Raw genomic sequence first — 17,780 nt, 5'->3', positions numbered from 1 at the left:
GGAGAAAATAAGGCAAGATCAACCACTTTTATTACATTAGCTTTGGGGCATAATATATATATTTGTTATGGAATCATATATATACACGATTATGAACAATGAAGGAAACATAATAATAATTATCATAATTAGTGATATTAATAATGTAATTAAAAGAGGAACAGCCACAACACCACTGAAAACTTCCTGTGTGCCAAACACTGAGTGCAGTGATGTAAATGGATTTTCTTATTTAATCCCCACAAAAACTAAGTTTGCAAAAGCTTAATTGCCCAAATCCATTGTTTATGACTTATTTTCAAAGCCAGTTCTGTACAACTCTAAAATCCCAGCCCAGGCACTAACTTAGCCCCAAAACTATTCATTTATTTTTTGGTAATACTTAATAAATCACAGATTTTGGTCCCAAATCAATTTTTTTAAAAAGTCCATCAATAAATCCAAGCTGCTGAAAGATTAACTTAAACACTTGGTAGAGATTTTAAAATAACATAATCTAATCCAGGGAAATGGGCTGAGAGCTCACAGGGGCGTTTTCTGGAGATGCGCACGTAGCATCTCTATCCAAGAAAGAAAACCATCCTCAGGGAGCCTGCGCTCCAGAACTCCGGCATCGCTGACCTTTTATGTAGGACGTTCACGAAGAAACGTCTTAAATGAAAGCTAACATCGGACTCGGAGAGTCTTTGCCCAAAGGCAGACACACACACGTGGCCAGCTTCTGCGGTCAGCTTCTTCCTAAGGCCATGTCCTCCTCGAGAAGCCTGGCTGCGGGCGGAGCCTCCTGAGGGATGCGGGAGATCGGGATCATCCGGGGCAGGGGAACGGGATCATCCAGGGCAGAACAGGATTGTCTGGGGCAGCAGAACTCTGCCTCTGCAGGGCCTCGGAAGCACCAGGTAGGGGCGTCTCAAGAAACAAACCGAGCGGCCCCCATTCCCAGAGGACAACTGTGCACAGCTAAGAAGATGGCTTTCCACTGGAGAAAAAGGGGGTATTTTTTTCAGCTGGTGACAGGGAATGAGGTGGGGGACAGGCTGTCAGGGGACTGCTAGAGTCCCCAAAGGCTGAGTCCCTGGGACTCAAAGGGACACTTCCTTAGGAAGCCACTTGCGAGTCCCCAGGGTTCCTGAGGCTGCTCAGAATGGGAACAGTCTGTCCCTCCCTTTCATTTAACCAGTATCCTTTTTTTCTTTAAATTGAAGTATGGTTGACATAAAATGTTATATTAGTGTCAAGTGTATGACATAGTGATTTGACTTTTACACATGTTATAAAATACACGCCAGATAAGTGTCCCCAGCATCTGTGGCCACACAGTGTTATCACATTACTGACTGTGTTCCCTGTGCGGCACTTTTCATTGCCGTGACCGGTCCATTTTATAACTGGAAGTGACTCAACCCCCTTTACCCATTTAGCTCATCCTCCAACCCCCTTCCCTCTGGCAACCACCGATTTTTTCCTTGTATTTAAGAGTCCGTTCTTTTTATTTTGTTGTTTAGATTCCGCATGTAAGTAAAATCGTATCGTATTTGTCTTTCTCTGTCTGACTTTTTTCAGCTACCACGACACCCTGTACTTCCAGCCAGTGTGTCTAACAAACAGAGGCCCCAGAATTTTCACAGTATAGTCTTTTGCTTCCTTGGTTAAGTTTATTCCTAGGTATTTTATTATTTTTAACCAATTATAAGTGGGATTCTTTTCTTCCTTTCTTTCTGCTACTTCGTTATTGCTGTATATAAATACAATAGATTTATGTATATTAATTTTGTATCCTACAACTTACCTGAATTCATTTGTCAGTTCTAATTTTTATTTTAGTGGAGTTGATAGGGTTTTCTATTTATAGTATCATGCCAGTTTATTTGCTGGCTGTCAGTTTTCCTTTTTTTTTTTTTTTTTTTTTTTTTCCATTTGCAAACAGGGAGAAGTTTGCTTGTTATGAACTTGGACATCTTTTATTTCTTTTTCTTGTCTATGTGCTGTGGCTAGGACTTCCAGTACTATGTTTAGTGAAAGCAGTGAGAGTGACCCTCATTTTGTTTCTGATCTTAAGGGGAAAGCTCTCAGTTTCTCATCATTAAATGTAATGTTAGCTGTAGGCTGTTTGTTTGTTTTATAGAGAGCCTTTATTGTTTTGAGGTGAGTCCCTTCCACACCTACTTTACTGAGAGTTTTTTATTATGAATTGATGTTGTACTGTATCAGATGTTTTCTCTGCCATCTCTTGAGATGATTGTGTGTCTTTTTTATTCTTTCTCTTGTTAATGTGATATAGCATATTCACTGATTTATAGGGGAATATTGAACCACACTTAAATTCCTGGAATAAATTCTACTCTATCATGGTGGATGATTTTTTTTAAATGTATTCTTCAATTTGTTTCATTCAAGTTCTTTTGAGAGTTTTTGCAACCATGTTCCTCAGAGATGCTGGTCTGCAGTTCTTTTTTTTTTTTTTTTTTTTTTGGTGTGTCTTTGGTTTTGGTATTAGGATTATGTTGGCCTTACAGAGAGAATTTGGAAGTTTTCCACTCTCTTCTACTTTCTGGAATAATATGAGAAGAATACGTTTCAGCTCCTCTTTAAGTGTTTGGTAGAATTCACCTGTGAATTCACTTGGTCCTGGACTTTGTTTGCTGAAAGTTTTTTGATTACCAGTTAAATTTCATTACTAGTAATCAGTCTGTTCACATTTTTTATTTCTTCCTGATCCAGTTTTGGAAGATTCTGTTTACAGGAATTTATCCATTTCTTCTAGGTTGCTTCACTTGTCAGCCTACAATTTCTCATATTATTCTCACACAGTCCTTTGTATATTCTCCCCTTTCATTTCGATTTCTATTTATTTGAGTCCTCTCTCTCTTTTTCTTGATGAGTCTTGCTAAAGGTTTATCAATTTTGTTTATCTTTTCAAAAAAACAGCTTCTAGTTTCATTAATGTTTTCTATTTTTTGTAGTATTTATTTCATTTATTGCTGCTCCAAACTTTATTATTTCTTCTTTTCTACTAGTTTTGGGCTTTTTTTCATAGCTGCTTTAGATGTAAGGTTGGGTTATTTATTTGAGATTTTTCTTGTTATATGAGGTAAGCCTGTATTGCTACAGTGTTCCCCTTTAGAGCTATTTTCGCTGCATCCTAAAGGTTTCAAACTGCTATGTTTTCATTCTCATTTGTTTCCATGTGTTTTTTTATTTCCTCTTTGACATCTTGGTTGATGCCCATTATTTGGAAGCCTGTGGTTTAGCCTCCATTTGTTTCTTCTTGTAATTGATTATTCTAGTTCCATACCACTGTGGTCAGAGAAGATGCTTGGTCTGAGTTAAGTCTTCTTAAATTTACTGAGACTTGTTTTGTGACCTAACGCGTGACTTCTCCTGGAGAAGGTTCCCTGTGCACTTGCAAAGAATGTGGGTTCTGCTGTTTTGAGTGAACTATTCTGTTGGGTCTGTATATATGTTGAGTTTGTATGGTCTAATGTGTCATTGAAGCCACTGTTGCCTTGTGGGTCTTGTGCTTGGATGATCTGTCCTTATGTAAGGGGGATGATAAAGTCCCCTGCTGCTGTACTGCTGTCAGTCTCTCCCTCTACGTCTGTGAACTTCTGCTCTGTGTGTTCAGGCACTCCTGCAGTGGGTGCATGTACATTTATGATCATTACATCTTCTTGTGGAATTGTTCCCTTTGTCATATTAATGCCTTTCTTCGTGTCTTGCTACAGTCTTTGTTTTAAGTCTGTTTTATCTGACATGGGAATTGCTACCCTGACTTTTTTCTTTCTCCGCTTCCATTTGCATGATCCATGCTCTCCAGTCTCCTCACTTTCAGGCCACCTTTAGGTTTGAAATGAATCTCTCGTAGGCAACATACAGACAAATCTTTTTTGTTTGTTTGTTTATTTTATTTTATTTTATTTTATCCCTTCTGTCATCCTGTCTGTTGATTGGGGCATTTAGTCCATTTACATTTAAAGTAGTTGTTGAGGGTGCCTGGCTGGCTCAGTTGGTTAAGCAATTGCCTTCAGCTCAGGTCATGATCCCAGAGTCCCAGGATCAAGTCCTGCATCGGGCTCCCAGCTCCACAGAGAGTCTGCGTCTCCATCTGAAATTTCCCTCACTCTCTCAAATAAATAAACAAACAAACAAATAAATAAATAAATAAATAAAATCATTAAAAAAAAAAAAGCAGTTGTTGATAGGTACATACTTATTGCTATTTTGTTAATTGTTTTTTGGTTGTTTTTGTAGTTTTTCTCTGTTCCTTTCTTCTCTTCTTGCTTTTTTCCCTTATGGTTTAATGACTTTCTTTAGTGTCATGTTTAGACTCCCTTCTCTTTTTTGTGTGCATACCTACATAGAATTTTTATTTGTTATCCCATTGCCATCAGGTTACCATCAGTTACCATCAGGTTGACATATAACGTCTTATGTATGCAGCATTCCATAGTAAATTGGTGGCCACTTAAGTTTGAATACATCCTAAAAACACTAAATTTTTACTTGCCCTTCCATGATTTATGTATATGATGTCATATTTTATATCTTTTTTTATATCCCTTGGCTGATTTCTGTAAAATAATTAATTTTACTGTTTTTGTGTTTTTCCCTCCATACTGGTTTTATAGTCTACTAATTAGTAGCCAGCAGACTGGTTTTATTAGTCTTTACCTGTATTATATATTTGCTTTTACTGGTTAATTTTTTGCCCCTTCATAATTTCTTACTTCCAGTCTGGACTTTTTTTTTTTCCATTCAAAGCATTCCCTTTAACATTTCTTGTGAGTTGGTTTACTGGTAATGAACTCGTTTAAATTAAAGAAAAATTTTAAATGAAATACTTTTAATACTTAAATGCATTTAAAGTAATTTCTTTATTTTCAAGTATATTTTCCCAACCTGTTCTTTGGGAAGGAATCTTTTTCTTGCATATAGAGACTACATGATAAGAAAATCCACTTAAGTTTTAAGTTGTCAATGTATTCAGAATAATAAGTCTCATCTTGAATTCATAAGAGCTATAGCAACATTTTAAATTAGAGTTCTAATGAGTTTTTAATGAAAACGACAAAACTCTGATTATTGCAGAGAGTGCAGATTAAGGATTAAATGATGGCTGTCTAGACTCACCAACATCTGGCCGTTATTTATTGATTCCTCCCAGCCCCACGTTCCAGGCCAATGGCTGCCAGGAGGACCCTGCCTCCGGCTGCCACCCCCATATGAGCACTGCCGCAGGAAGGTTCTTTCGGTCAACGCAGTGAGAGTCATCTGCTTGGGCTGACAGATGGACAGAAGGAAACTACTTCCTAAAGCAGGCAGAATCATTCTTATGATTCCTAAATGTTTTGGGGAGGCTGCATATGTTCTGTTGTAGAAGAAAGAAAAGAGGGAGGAAAAGAAAGATCATGTGTTTGAAGAAGGAAAACACAAGTCAAGAGAAGAGGGGAAAGGGCAGAAAAAGAGAAAGAGAAAAGAGCATGTGACATGCTGGTGTTGCCTCCTGGCCTCCAGCTTTTGCTGCTAGAACTGCTGCCCCTGCCCCGCTGTAAAGGGTTCCATGTCTCTCAATGGCCTTCCAACAGCCACATGTGCTTAAACCAAGGTGGGGTCAGACCTGAGCTGGCCCCCTTCCTCTGAGCTGCACTCACCACTAAGGCTGGGTATGTCTGAGTGCTCTTCCATCACATTTTTTTTAAATTTGACAGAGAGATAGAGAGACAGAGAGAGCACAAGCAGGTAGAGCGGCAATTAGAGGGAGAGGCAGAATCAGGCACTCCACTGAGCAGGAAGCCTGATGCGGGACTCAATCCCAGGACCCTGGGATAATGACCTGAGCTGAAGGTAGACGTTTAACAGACTGAGCTACATAGGTGCCCCTCCAAGACTATTTCTAATCAGAGTAGAGGGAGAAAAAGTGTCTTTGTGGCCATGAAAATTAGAAGATGTAAAACTCAGGGCTCACTGAGATGCCTGGGAGGCTACATTGGTTGAGCATCTTACCTTTGATTTTAACTTAGGTCATGGTCTCAGGGTGCTGGGATCCAACCTGAAAACATAGGCTTTGGGATCCATACACAATGGTGAGGGGGCTCTGCTTAGGGATTCTCTCCCTCTGCCACTCCTCCCACTCTCTCAAATAAATAAATAAATCTTAAAACAAACAAACAAACAAACAAACAAACAAAAAGACCTCAGAACTCACAAAAGCCAAGGTTTCTACCAAGTTCAACAACTGACCTGTAGGAGGGAATGGACTAGCAGGTGACATGAGGCACCGTTTGCCTCCTCAGCACAGCTGGGTCTTCTCATTCTTACTACACAGCAGAATCTGCCATTTGTCTGTACTAATTTGAGCTTTTTAATCTCATGAATCATAAATGCTGTAGCAAGAAAGTAAAAATAAAGAAGAGGAATAAAACAGACAAGAGAAAATAAAAATAAAATAATAAAATAAAATAAAAATAAATCATAAATGCTGTAACATGAAAGTAAAAATAAAGAAGAGGAATAAAACAGACAAGAGAGGTTAGGACAATGTACATAAATGAGGAAAAGAATGAAAAAAGAAAGACACACATATAGGCATTCTCCTTTGTTGGCTGTCATGAAGCATGTGAGCATTTTGGGGAGACCCACATGACAAGGGGATGAGGGTGGTCACCATGCAGCTGCCAGCAAGAAACTGGCAGCTCTCAGCTGCCACACAAGAATAAATGAATTCTAACCAGTAACGTGGTAGAGTCTGGTAGCAACATCCTTCCCTGCAATAGACAACACAGATTTTGTACCTGAAAGTGATCTTGCTGGAACAACGACCTGAAAATGTGAGCGTGACTGTGGATGGCAGTGAGTGGAAGACAGAGAAATTCTGAGGAGTGTGAGAGAAAGTCTCAATGTCCTGTTAGTAGAAATTTAAGTATTGAAGATGCTGTTGATGAAGCTCAAAAGGAAGTAAGAAGCAAGTTACTGGAAACCAGAGGAAGCAAGACCCCTGTTATGTGGTTTCAAGGCTTTGCAGAAATCATCTCCTGCAGTCGTTTGAGAAGCAACAGGACTTGCAAGCCATGAACTCGGCTTTATAGCTAAGATTTCCAAGGAAAGATGGAGGTGCCTTCTGGCTTGTAGTACTGATAGCTGAGCACTGCATGTAATAACCCTCCTACTTAGTGTAAAAAAGGAGCAAGAGGAGAGAGGTACATTAGAGGAAGCACTGTTTGAAAAAAAAAAGGATCCAGGTTTTGATTATTTTGAAATTTTTCAAGTCTTTCCAGGCAGCAGAGAGAAAAAAGCCAAGAGTGTGACCATGCACATTTTGCAAAACCTTGGAAAGATCAAATCATCAGAGTGTTCCAAAGGGCTTTCAGATGATCAAGGATGTTCTCCTTGCAGACCCTCTTGGCCATACCAGAGAGCTTCTAAGAAGGTAAATTGTGTTGTCCCTAAGCCCACACAGCAGGAATCCCAGGTAAAAAGGGTTTATCCAGAAAAGACCTTGGGGGCTTTTGTCTAGAAATGTGAGCCCCATCCCATCCAGGAAATTCATGGGAGAGACACAAGTTCTTGATAAAATTGTATCAGTAAAATTCTGGCCAGCTTGGTCTAAAAGAGAGTATAAAAGGGAAAGAGGATACCAAAATCCTAAAATTATACTGTCAGGAAGCTGGCAGAGGGAAGTTGGTTGCATGTACATAGTATCCTCATAAAGAAGGAAAGATGACTCTCATGTCTAAACCAAGAACCCAGAGACTGGAGACAAGAGCCATGGAAGGTTACTCTCTGTGTTTGAGAACTATTATGGACCAGTGACCTTTTGTCCTTTACTTTTTCTCCTTTTTAGGGTGGGGACATCCGTAGCTGTTATGGATGGCTATCCTACCACTGCACATGGGGTGCATGAGGAGGGTGCAGGTGACTTTTCTTAAGGCTGGTTGCTGGCTCTGTAGGTTTGCAGAGTGGCCAGTCAAGAGGAGTTTCGCATAGTGTCATCCACACCTTGGAACTGACCTACATGATGAGGTCCTGGACTTTGAGCAGATGCTATCATGGGATGAGGCCCTTGGAGACCTTGGGATGGATGAACGTATTTTACATTTGGGAAGGGCCTGAATCACTGGGCGTTGCAGTGACTCTGACAATCTTGTAAGGAGGACCCCATGATTCCTGTTTCCGTATTTGCCCTTTAAGAGCTCCCTCCTTTTGAGTATGGACAGGACCTGTGACTTCTAATCTATACAGTCCTTCAAAGGTAATAGATATAAGTTACTATGTAGGTGGGATTCAGCAACACAGCTAACTGTCTTGCTGGAGACTCTTTTGCAGACAGTGGTAAGGCATGCAGGTACTGGGGGGAGGCCTACCTCTTGAAGAAATGCAGGCAGCCTCTAGAACCCAAATGCAGGCTATGCTGTGGAACAGCTCAAAGCCAAGGCCTTCCGTTCTCCAGCTGGGAGGGAATGAATTCTGCCAACAAGTGAGCGAGCCTGGAATGAGACTTTTCCCCAGTCCAGCCTCCGAGTGAGAACCCAGCCCTGCTGGACAACCTTGAGTGTGACAGAACCCAACAAAGCCACGCCTATGCTCCCAACTCACAGAAGCAGCAAGATAAGAAGTGTGTGGTGGTTTAAGCTGCTCGGTTTGTGGCACTATTTTTATGCAGCAATGCATATCTACCACGGCAAGTGAGAGGGAGAAAGAGATAAAAAAAGAGTGAATACAAAAAAGGACAAGAAAACACAGTCAACAGTCCTGAAAAGACAGTCCCCAGAGGGAGACTGAATGCAGGAACTGCCGACAACCAGGGCCAGCTCGCTGATTTGTGGGAGGACAAGAAAGCAGTTCAGAGTGGGTGGACTTGAACCACTGAACACAGGCCCCAGCAGCACAAGAAGAAGAGGTGCTGAAGAGGACACGTCGGGGCTGGAGAACTCTGTCAGCCCTGTCTGGGGTGCTGTCAAGACCTGGTCCAGCAGGAACCTCCATACCTGCTGAAAGCCAGAGCTTTCTGCCAACCTGCTTTGGCACCTGCCATGCTTCACAGAAGGAAGACATGCCATCTGATGACACTTTTGAGGCTCTTCAGGGGCCACTCAGACCACAGCTCGTGGTCATCTCTTTAGAAATGGAAAGTAATGAGTTTTGCTCGACGTCTGCTAGTTTACAGGGTGGCCCAGAGAAATTTTCATGATGAATCACACATCATCTCTTTCTTTTGAGATTCTGGTTCTTAATTCTCACAGAAATAAGTAAAAACTGTACATCAGGGATAGCGACTTCTCAGTGGTCAACAGTCTACTGCTTTGGTCAATAGAACATGGTCACAGAACCCCTTGGTCTGGCTCCAGAATGTTTATAAGCCACTGTTAGGCTGGGTTTCTGGGCATCTTTTATCCTGATGCTGCTCCTGGGCATTTGGTCTCTCCAGGCAAGTGGGTCCTCAGACAAACCAACAGCAGAAACACTATTACCCACAACACTCGCTCCTTTGTCTTTCTTCTTAGCACTCACAGTAGTTCTGTCTTGTTTGAATAATGGTTTGAACGATGCTGAATTCGGGTTATTTGTCAGACACATGTTGTAGGAGTAAGTGCCTGAGGTAATGCAGTCGCCCGGAGTACAACAGACAGTGAGATTTCTTGGGTGATCAAGAAGAAAACCACACACACACACACACACACACTCTCTCTTGTTCAATACAAGGGACTCTCCTTTGAACATAGCATTCATGACTAGAGCTTTCATTAACTTCTCTAATGGCAGCTAAAGTGAAACATTTATGAATAAGTAAAAGAGGCTAAAACAGCCTCTTCTCCATCTCCCACTCACCCTGCTTGTGCTCTTTCTCTGTCAAATAAATAAAATCTTGCAATAAATAAATAAAGTCATTTGCAAAAAAAGAATAATATCGAGAGTTGACTACAGCCAAATAGCAGAGAGCTCCATGGGCACGAGCTCCTGCCAGGGCACTGCTGTGCCCCTCAACATGCTTTTCCTTTTATTACACACTTAAATATCCAGTGTCTGTTGGAATTTCCAGATTAAATCAGGAAGCAAGAAAAATAAATAGGTTTTATGAACGTAAAGAAATGCAGAGGCTATGTAACTGAACAACATAAAAATAGATTACAATGACATTGATTTCTTAGATACCCAGACCCTGTTCTCATTCAGAGAATGCTTTTCTCCCTCAATTATGCATGTGGAATGCATGTAAAATACAATTTGGACCTTGCCATCTTCTGCAAAATATTTTCAAAGAAAATTGGTAGGTTTGGTTTTTCTACTCAATATAGGTTAAAATACATGTGGGTCTTTAAATAAAAGAACATGCCCAGATGCTTCCTTCTTGCCAATATTGCTTCTAATTTCTCCCACTGTCACTGAACATTAGGATGTAGCTGGTCACCCAGTGGGAGGTCCCCCTTCCCCCACTCCCCAAGTGGCCAAAGCTGGGACCTCCATTCTCTCTTTAAAATCAATCTGCAGCCACTGGTATTTATTTGACCTAAGTGGGGATCAATCACCAGCATCTTTCTATAGGCATCTTTCTATAAAAGGAGGAAAATAGAAACAAAAATAAGAAACTGTTAAGATCATTGTTAATAGAATAAAAACACCTGTGAGGCTGTGTATATACCAATGTAAGAAAATAATAGTCCTCCAATGCATAACATGCAACTTCTCATCATTACAGAAAAAAAAAAAAGCATAAAACCATGAACTGAATGTAAAGGAATGGGACTTAGATTAATTGTGGACATTCTAGGGCACAGACACCCCTGATTCTGTAATGTGGTTAATATGGGGAGAGGCCCCCAGACATCCTGTGCTCGGGTCCCCTCACAGAAGTGGTGGATTTCCTGGGTCCCGCATAGGGTTTGCAAAGAGTCCTGCTATCTGAGCCCTTTGCCTTTTGCTCTACCTAAGGAAACAAACTCACATTAAAGAAATTCTCAGAAATAGTTCAGCACATTGAAAAGGATCCAAAAGAAAATGTTGGAAGCTGATCCAAATGAAGTTTCATGGTAATTCTCCACAGCCCAGAAAAGAGGGTCACTCACTATCGTCAGTCACGTGATGGGAAGAAGGCAGGCCAAGTTCAAAATACTCTTGCTAAGTATTTACAAAGACATAAGACACTAATTTTCAATGTTTCTAAGTGTTTTAAATTATAGCGTACTCCATAAATATGGCCTTCATTTGTCATAACTAGGTAGATGCCCAGCTTAACTTCACGACCAAAGGGGTGTAGCAGCCGGTGGAGAACTTCAGCTTTGAGCTCTCAACGCCAAGTCTCATCATGCCATTGTGGTGGTTTCATCCAGAAACAAGTCTGTATGTGTGAGTAAGAGTCCTGGGGAGCTCGGGAGCTCGTACCCACATGCTTTCCCTTCCTGTCTTTCTCTTGCTGCCTCCTGTTCTTTTCCTTTAAATAAAAACCTTTCATGAATACAACCCATGGAGTCCTCTCAGACACACCAAGTGGAGAAATCTTCACATTTACCAAATACATATGCCGCATGGGAAGAGACGTTGTTATGACTCCGAGATTTAGAGTGTGAATGGAGACAGCATGCCTAAAGTGAATTTCTCTAAATATAAGTATGCATATTTCTGGTGCCATATCTTCAATAACATGAAAGTAATAAAAATAGAAAGAGAGAACACTCTCATCTCTCCATGAAAATACTTCTTAGTGTAACGTGGCTCCCTAAATCTGTTGAACTGGAAGACAGCACCGTTTTCTGACTTCAGCATTTTTCTCTTGTAGACTATTTTGTGCTCGGAAAATATATGATTGGGATGGCTCCAATTATGTAATCTTAGAGTACATCCTTAAGTATCTTAAAATGTGTTGAACCTATTAAAACCAGTAAGAAGTTACAGAGCACCGATTATTAAGGAACGAGTCCTAGGACCTCAAGTAGGCTGGCATGGGAGATCCTTTGTTTTTGTTTTTGTTTTAAAGATTTTATTTATTTGACAGAGATCACAAGTAAGCAGAGAGGCAGGCATAGAGAGGGGGGGAAGCAGGCTCCCTTCCAAGCTGAGAGCCCTATCTGTGGCTCAATCCCAGGACCCTGAGGTCATGACCTGGGCCAAAGGCAGAGGCTTTAACCCACTGACCCACCCCAGCGCCCCGATGCTTTGTATCTAATGCACGCACCAGAGATTTGAATGTAGATAAAATGCTTACATTATAGGGACTCAGAAGGGACTCTGGGAAGAGAGAGAATGTGGATGGGGGCTTGAAATCCAGCCTTCATTCGATGTCGTGGCAGAGAAGTAGGACTGAGGACCATCTCAGTCTGTATGACCTTGGACACATCAGTGAGTCTCTCTGTGCTGCTGGGCCTTGCTCAGAACATGCACGGCTTTGACATCTCTAAACTCTATTTCTTCTCTATAAATCTGTTGTATCACTGAATCACTGCCTTACTTTTTTCAGCAAAACTCTCCTGGTCTTCACTGAATCTTTCCAATTCTTGGGCATGGTCTTTCTTTCTCATCAGAGATCTACTGCAGCACATCAGTTGGTAAAAGCCTTAAGAAAAGCTGGCAGCAAGTATCTTTGTGAACAGTCCTTGCTTCCACTACTAGATCTATTAGCCAACCTATGATTAAACCCATTCAATTTAACAAATACCATTTAACAAAAAACACAATTTCAAACACTCAAATGTGTCATATGGAAGTGTGGAATGGTTTCAGTTCAGTATTTCTAAACCTCCATTAAATCTGTTTTGTTAAATTGTCAGTCTTTCAGGAAAAGTCTTTGTTTGTGATATGATTTTGCAAATGAGGTAAAGGGCTGATTCCAAGTTTGAAGTTGTCTTTTGAAAACCTCAGCCTCCAATAATAAATTTGGCAATGGTTATCTAACATTTTATATTCTGAAAGGTTCATTGATAAAGTAACTCAATAAATTGGTTATCTGCTCTGCCATTGTTATTCATGAGCAATTAGTTTTAATAGGAAATTGTGAACTTCCTGATGGGAGAATGGGCCCTGCTGCTTTATTATTATTATTTTTTTACAGATTTATTTATTTATTTTAGAGAGAGGGAGAGAGCATCAAGCAGACTCCCTGCTGAACACCGAGCCAGACATGGGACTTGAACTCATGAACCTGAGATCATGACTTGAGTGGGAACAAAGAGTTGGAAGCTTACCGGACTGCACCACCCAGGTGCACCCTCCCCCATTGCTTTCCTAAGCTTTTTATGCAGACTTGGGAATGGTCAGAGATGTGTGTAAAGAAGTAACTGCTTTCTAATGTTCTCCAATTTGAATCTGACTTCCCTTTAAAAAAAAACAAATGACACATTATTTAACAGCTCTCAGTGCCTTTTGCACTCATACCATTGGCTGTCAAGTAAATGCTGAAAAAAGACACCCTAAAGAAATGTCTATGTGTAGAGTAATCTTCACTTTAATTTTGTAATATAGAGACATCAAATCCATTACAACAAACACTCCCACTTTTTTCATCTTTCTATTTCTCGTATTCAACACAGTTCATACTGTAGGTGTGAAATAAATGCTTCCTGATAAATGATAGATAAAGTGCTACGTGCTGGACGGCCCTGTTTTGTAAAGGGGCAGTGCAGCAGGTGGGTCAGCACGTGCATGCTAAGGCCAGACAGAGCTGAATTCGAGTCTGGCTGTGCCCATTCCTAGCTGAGTGTTGGAGGGTGTTAGATGCTCCTTGTCTCCGTGAAGAGCAGAGTTTAGGGCCCTGCCTTACAAGTTCCTCCTGACCCATTCCATATTGGTTTTCTGTGTTTTCTCTAGATAAGGCTTTGGGGCTTAAGAGCAACATGGCAAAGCCTTCCCCCAACTATACCTATTAGGGATCACATCTGTCAGTAAAAATGTGTCTAAAAACAACGGCCAAATAAAAATAATTAAAAATCTCTAAGTATCAGGAGTTCTATCACCATATATCTGAAAATCTATCAGAAGTATTGGCATTTCATGGTTACTCAGTTTTCTTTATATTTAAGCCAAGTGGAAAGATGAGATGAAATCAATTATGTTATGTTACTAAAGATCATAGTAAAGTTGGAAAATATTAAAGGAATTAATCCACTTTCTGGACAAAATTAACCTGCTTCCTAAATTTATGAATCTTATGCAATGCAAATTACATATACTCTGTCATACGACCAAACTCCAATAAGTGTCCTAGAAGGTTGCTGATCCCGCATTTAATTCTGGCTGAGCTATTATCAGAAAGATCTCTCACATCATAAAATCGGTTTTACAGTTTACAGATTCAGTACTTGCCAAGTACGAGGATGCATCTGATAGAGAATATAGATTATGGTCGGTGTATTTATATTTTCTTTAATTTATTTGTTCCTCCTCTGATAGTTTAAAGACACATTTGCTAAACACACTACAAAAATCATTTCACGTTTCCTGACTGACCCCGTCCTGTGTGATGCAGTCCCGGGCAGGGTATCCACGTGCCGTCTTCCCACGAGCGAGACCTGCCTGCCGTCAGTGACCCCTGCCAATTCTTGGTGTGTGGGCGTCACCTCTTCCCCTTCTGGCATATCTACTAAGGTGCTATTCCTTCTTTTTTCAATAACATACACAGCGAATTTTTAGTAGGTTATAGAAAAGTAGATATTTTTCTTTCTAATAGGTTGATGTTCTGATCGTTCCAACCGGTCTCATCCTCGTATAATTTTTTTACTCGCCTTCGTAGTCAGGTGTGACTATGAACAGACAGCTCTGTTGTCATTCTGAACCACGGATCGGATCACACCGAGCTCAGAAACCTCTGGAGACTCTCCTGTCTGTCCTCCTCCCCACCAAGGCCAGGCATACTTCGCAACGAGGTCCGTGTCTTGCCACAAATCCCTCCATCCTCTTGTCCTTCCCTGAGCCCTGACACTCCGTCTCTTACCAAGGCCCGCCCTCCACCGTTACTCCTCTAAGATCAAAGTCCTCCTGGTCTTGGGAAAATTGAGAACTCTTTCCCATCAGCTTCTCTCTTCACCTGCTTTCTAGATGTCATTCTTCCTCACTCTCAGCTCACCCTTTGGTGTCTTTTCACTTTATTTTGCAACCAGGAAATCCAGGACCCTCGCTTCCTCAGACCAGCAGCTCTGCACCCCTGTGGAGGCCCCCCTCCATTTTCCAAGGCACCATGGACCGAAGGATGAGTGACTATAACATATGTTGTGGTCAGAATGGGGATGGCTATCTTAGGGGACTTGTGATGTATTGAGCAAAGCTTGAAACTGGGTATAAACATGACTGCCTCAAGATTCCCTGTAAGGAAGCATGACCAGGACCTTCCCACAGTTCTCCCATAGCCAGCCTGGCTCTGCTTCCTGGACAATCACCAACCTCCTGACCCTGAGAGTCAAATTCAGAAGCTCTTCTCTTCACTCATCTTTAGGAAAAAACAAACCTCTTTATACACAGTCATTGCTATGAGCCTAGAATATACATCTTGGTCCAACCACAATCGCCCACTTAACGTATCATTTCTCCAATGATGTCTTCCTGCGGGCTGATTTTTTTACTCTAAACCTGACCCAGAGCTGTGCCCTTGCAGACAACCTAGGGCTGGACTGCCGAGGCCTACTAGGTAAGTCCTAGGAGGAATTTGTCAGTCTGTCTTGGGTCCCCTTTAGTTCTTTCTTACAGAGGACGTGCCCCTCCATTCTTCCTGCAATGTGCTTATTTCCTGTGGATTCCTCTGGACAGAACACCTGTGTGCATACACACACACATACTGCACACACTTGCACACAGACACGTACAAATCCATATATGCACATTACACATAAGTATGTATAAATACGCACAGCACACATGTATGCACATGCACACAGACATGGGCATTGCACACATTCATTCTTCCAGCAAAAAGTTACTGAACCCAATGTGAATACAATATGAGCAAAATATGGTCATCACCCTAATGGAGCTTATGGCCAAGTGAAAGAGATGGCAAATCGCTGCAAAATAAAATCTCTCTTTGTACTCTGTGACAACTGTAATGAAGGCCGAGTGCTCAGATGATGCCCCACGGAGAGACGTGCTAGGGCTAGGGGCTGAGAGCAGCTTCAGACCTGGAGGCAAGGTCACTTCAGGGAGAGGGAACAGCACATGCAAAGACCCAGTGAGATGAGGAAGCATGTATTTAGTTTTTAGAATTGGTTTTGAAAGAATCACCAAGAGACAAATCAAGACTCCACACCCTACAAAAAAAGTAAATATATTTACCTGGGAAGTTGAGTCAAGAAAAAATCCCATTCATATATAAAGTCCTGGTTTTTTTTAATCATAAGATGATGATATTTGAAAAACTGCACACCATTTTCTTTTCCGTTTGAAAAACTCTCACTCGATGTTTAAGTGCCGGCAAGTACCAGACTTCTCACTCTGCTGTTCCCTTTGATCACGTGAACTTCGGTTGCACTTGGCTTTCCGGCAGACACAGAACAGACAGATGTCATGCTTCCACTTTTACCTTCTCAAATCCTGAGAAAGAGCACATCCTAAAATACAAGCGCTGATGGCCGATGGACTAAATGTCACTCACAGACGTGGTTCAGTGAACAACCTTTAGAAACAAGTAAATGAAAAGTGCAATTGCTCTAAGTTTTATGGCTTCCAAAGCCTCTTTTTTATCCCGTATGATTCTCAATGGATCCAACAGAAAAATGCTAGACACTTACAGTACTTTTTTTTTCCTCTTGGAGTAAATAAGATGCTGGTGTTATTTTTAGACTATGGATTGAGTAATTCTAAAAAAAAAAAGTAGAAGTGACACATGTTCAAGGAACATAATCCAAAGAAGAGGGACATTGTGGACTGGAAGCAGGGGTGTGATCTGGAAGGCAATAGGGGTTAGTAGCCTCAGAGCTTGTCAGTAAAATAGATATGGCTCTTCTGGGAGAAGACAGGTTTTCTCTGATTTTCCCCAAACCCAAATTCAGTTTCTGGTTAGAAGAACTAGACTCAGCCCCTGGTTATGTCTTTGTAGCTATGGCTATGCCCATGATTCAGTAATCCATGGATGACTGTGCCCTTCAGGCCATCCTTTGGAACACCAGGTCCTCTTTCTTCTGGGGAGCTTGCCCCCTTGACCAGCCTGTGAACTTGCTCCATAGCCCCAGGGTAGAGGAGACTCCCTGTCCCTTGCCTCCTGTTCTCATGGTAGTTGTGCTGGGTCTGTCCCTGATGCTGACCCTGACCTTCAGCTTCCTATGTTCTGCCCAAGTCCTCAATCCTTGTAGCTTCATCTTCCAGATGCCAACCCTCACTTCCTGTGTGGACCACGTTGACCTTCTGCCCTTCCTCTGAGTCTTCAAGGCTCACTGCCTACATTCTCAGGTCCTTTGTTGTCAAGGACTGTTCATTCCAGACTTCATTTCACCCATTCAGACCTGACCTCTTGTCCATTTGCTTGGGTTCTGAGGGCATCCCAGAACCTGACCATCTTCTACATGGTACTTTTCCCTCTTTCTGTAAGATTCCTTTCAGAAATGTCTGAGACTTTTGTTGTTGTTTCCTTGGGTCTCCCAGAGTTCCTAAGTCCAACCCACTTGGGCAATGGACATATTGGACAAATCCATCCCACTGATGAGCAGTCCAGTGCTGGCTCCATTTCTCAGCAGAGCTGCCACTGACTCATTAAAACACACACCTGTCTGTTCTCTTATGTGGTGAGCACTGTCACGGGCACAACAGTCTCTGTAACATACCTCACTGCCCATGACTATGTGATTCCTTCTAGGGTGCTAAGTCTGATC

The sequence above is a fragment of the Mustela putorius genome, unplaced genomic scaffold, assembly GCF_011764305.1.
Source record: "Mustela putorius furo isolate JIRA1106 unplaced genomic scaffold, ASM1176430v1.1 tig00537291_pilon_pilon_pilon, whole genome shotgun sequence".
NCBI classification, from domain to species: Eukaryota; Metazoa; Chordata; class Mammalia; order Carnivora; family Mustelidae; genus Mustela; species Mustela putorius.
Note: the sequence above shows the minus strand (reverse complement) of the source record.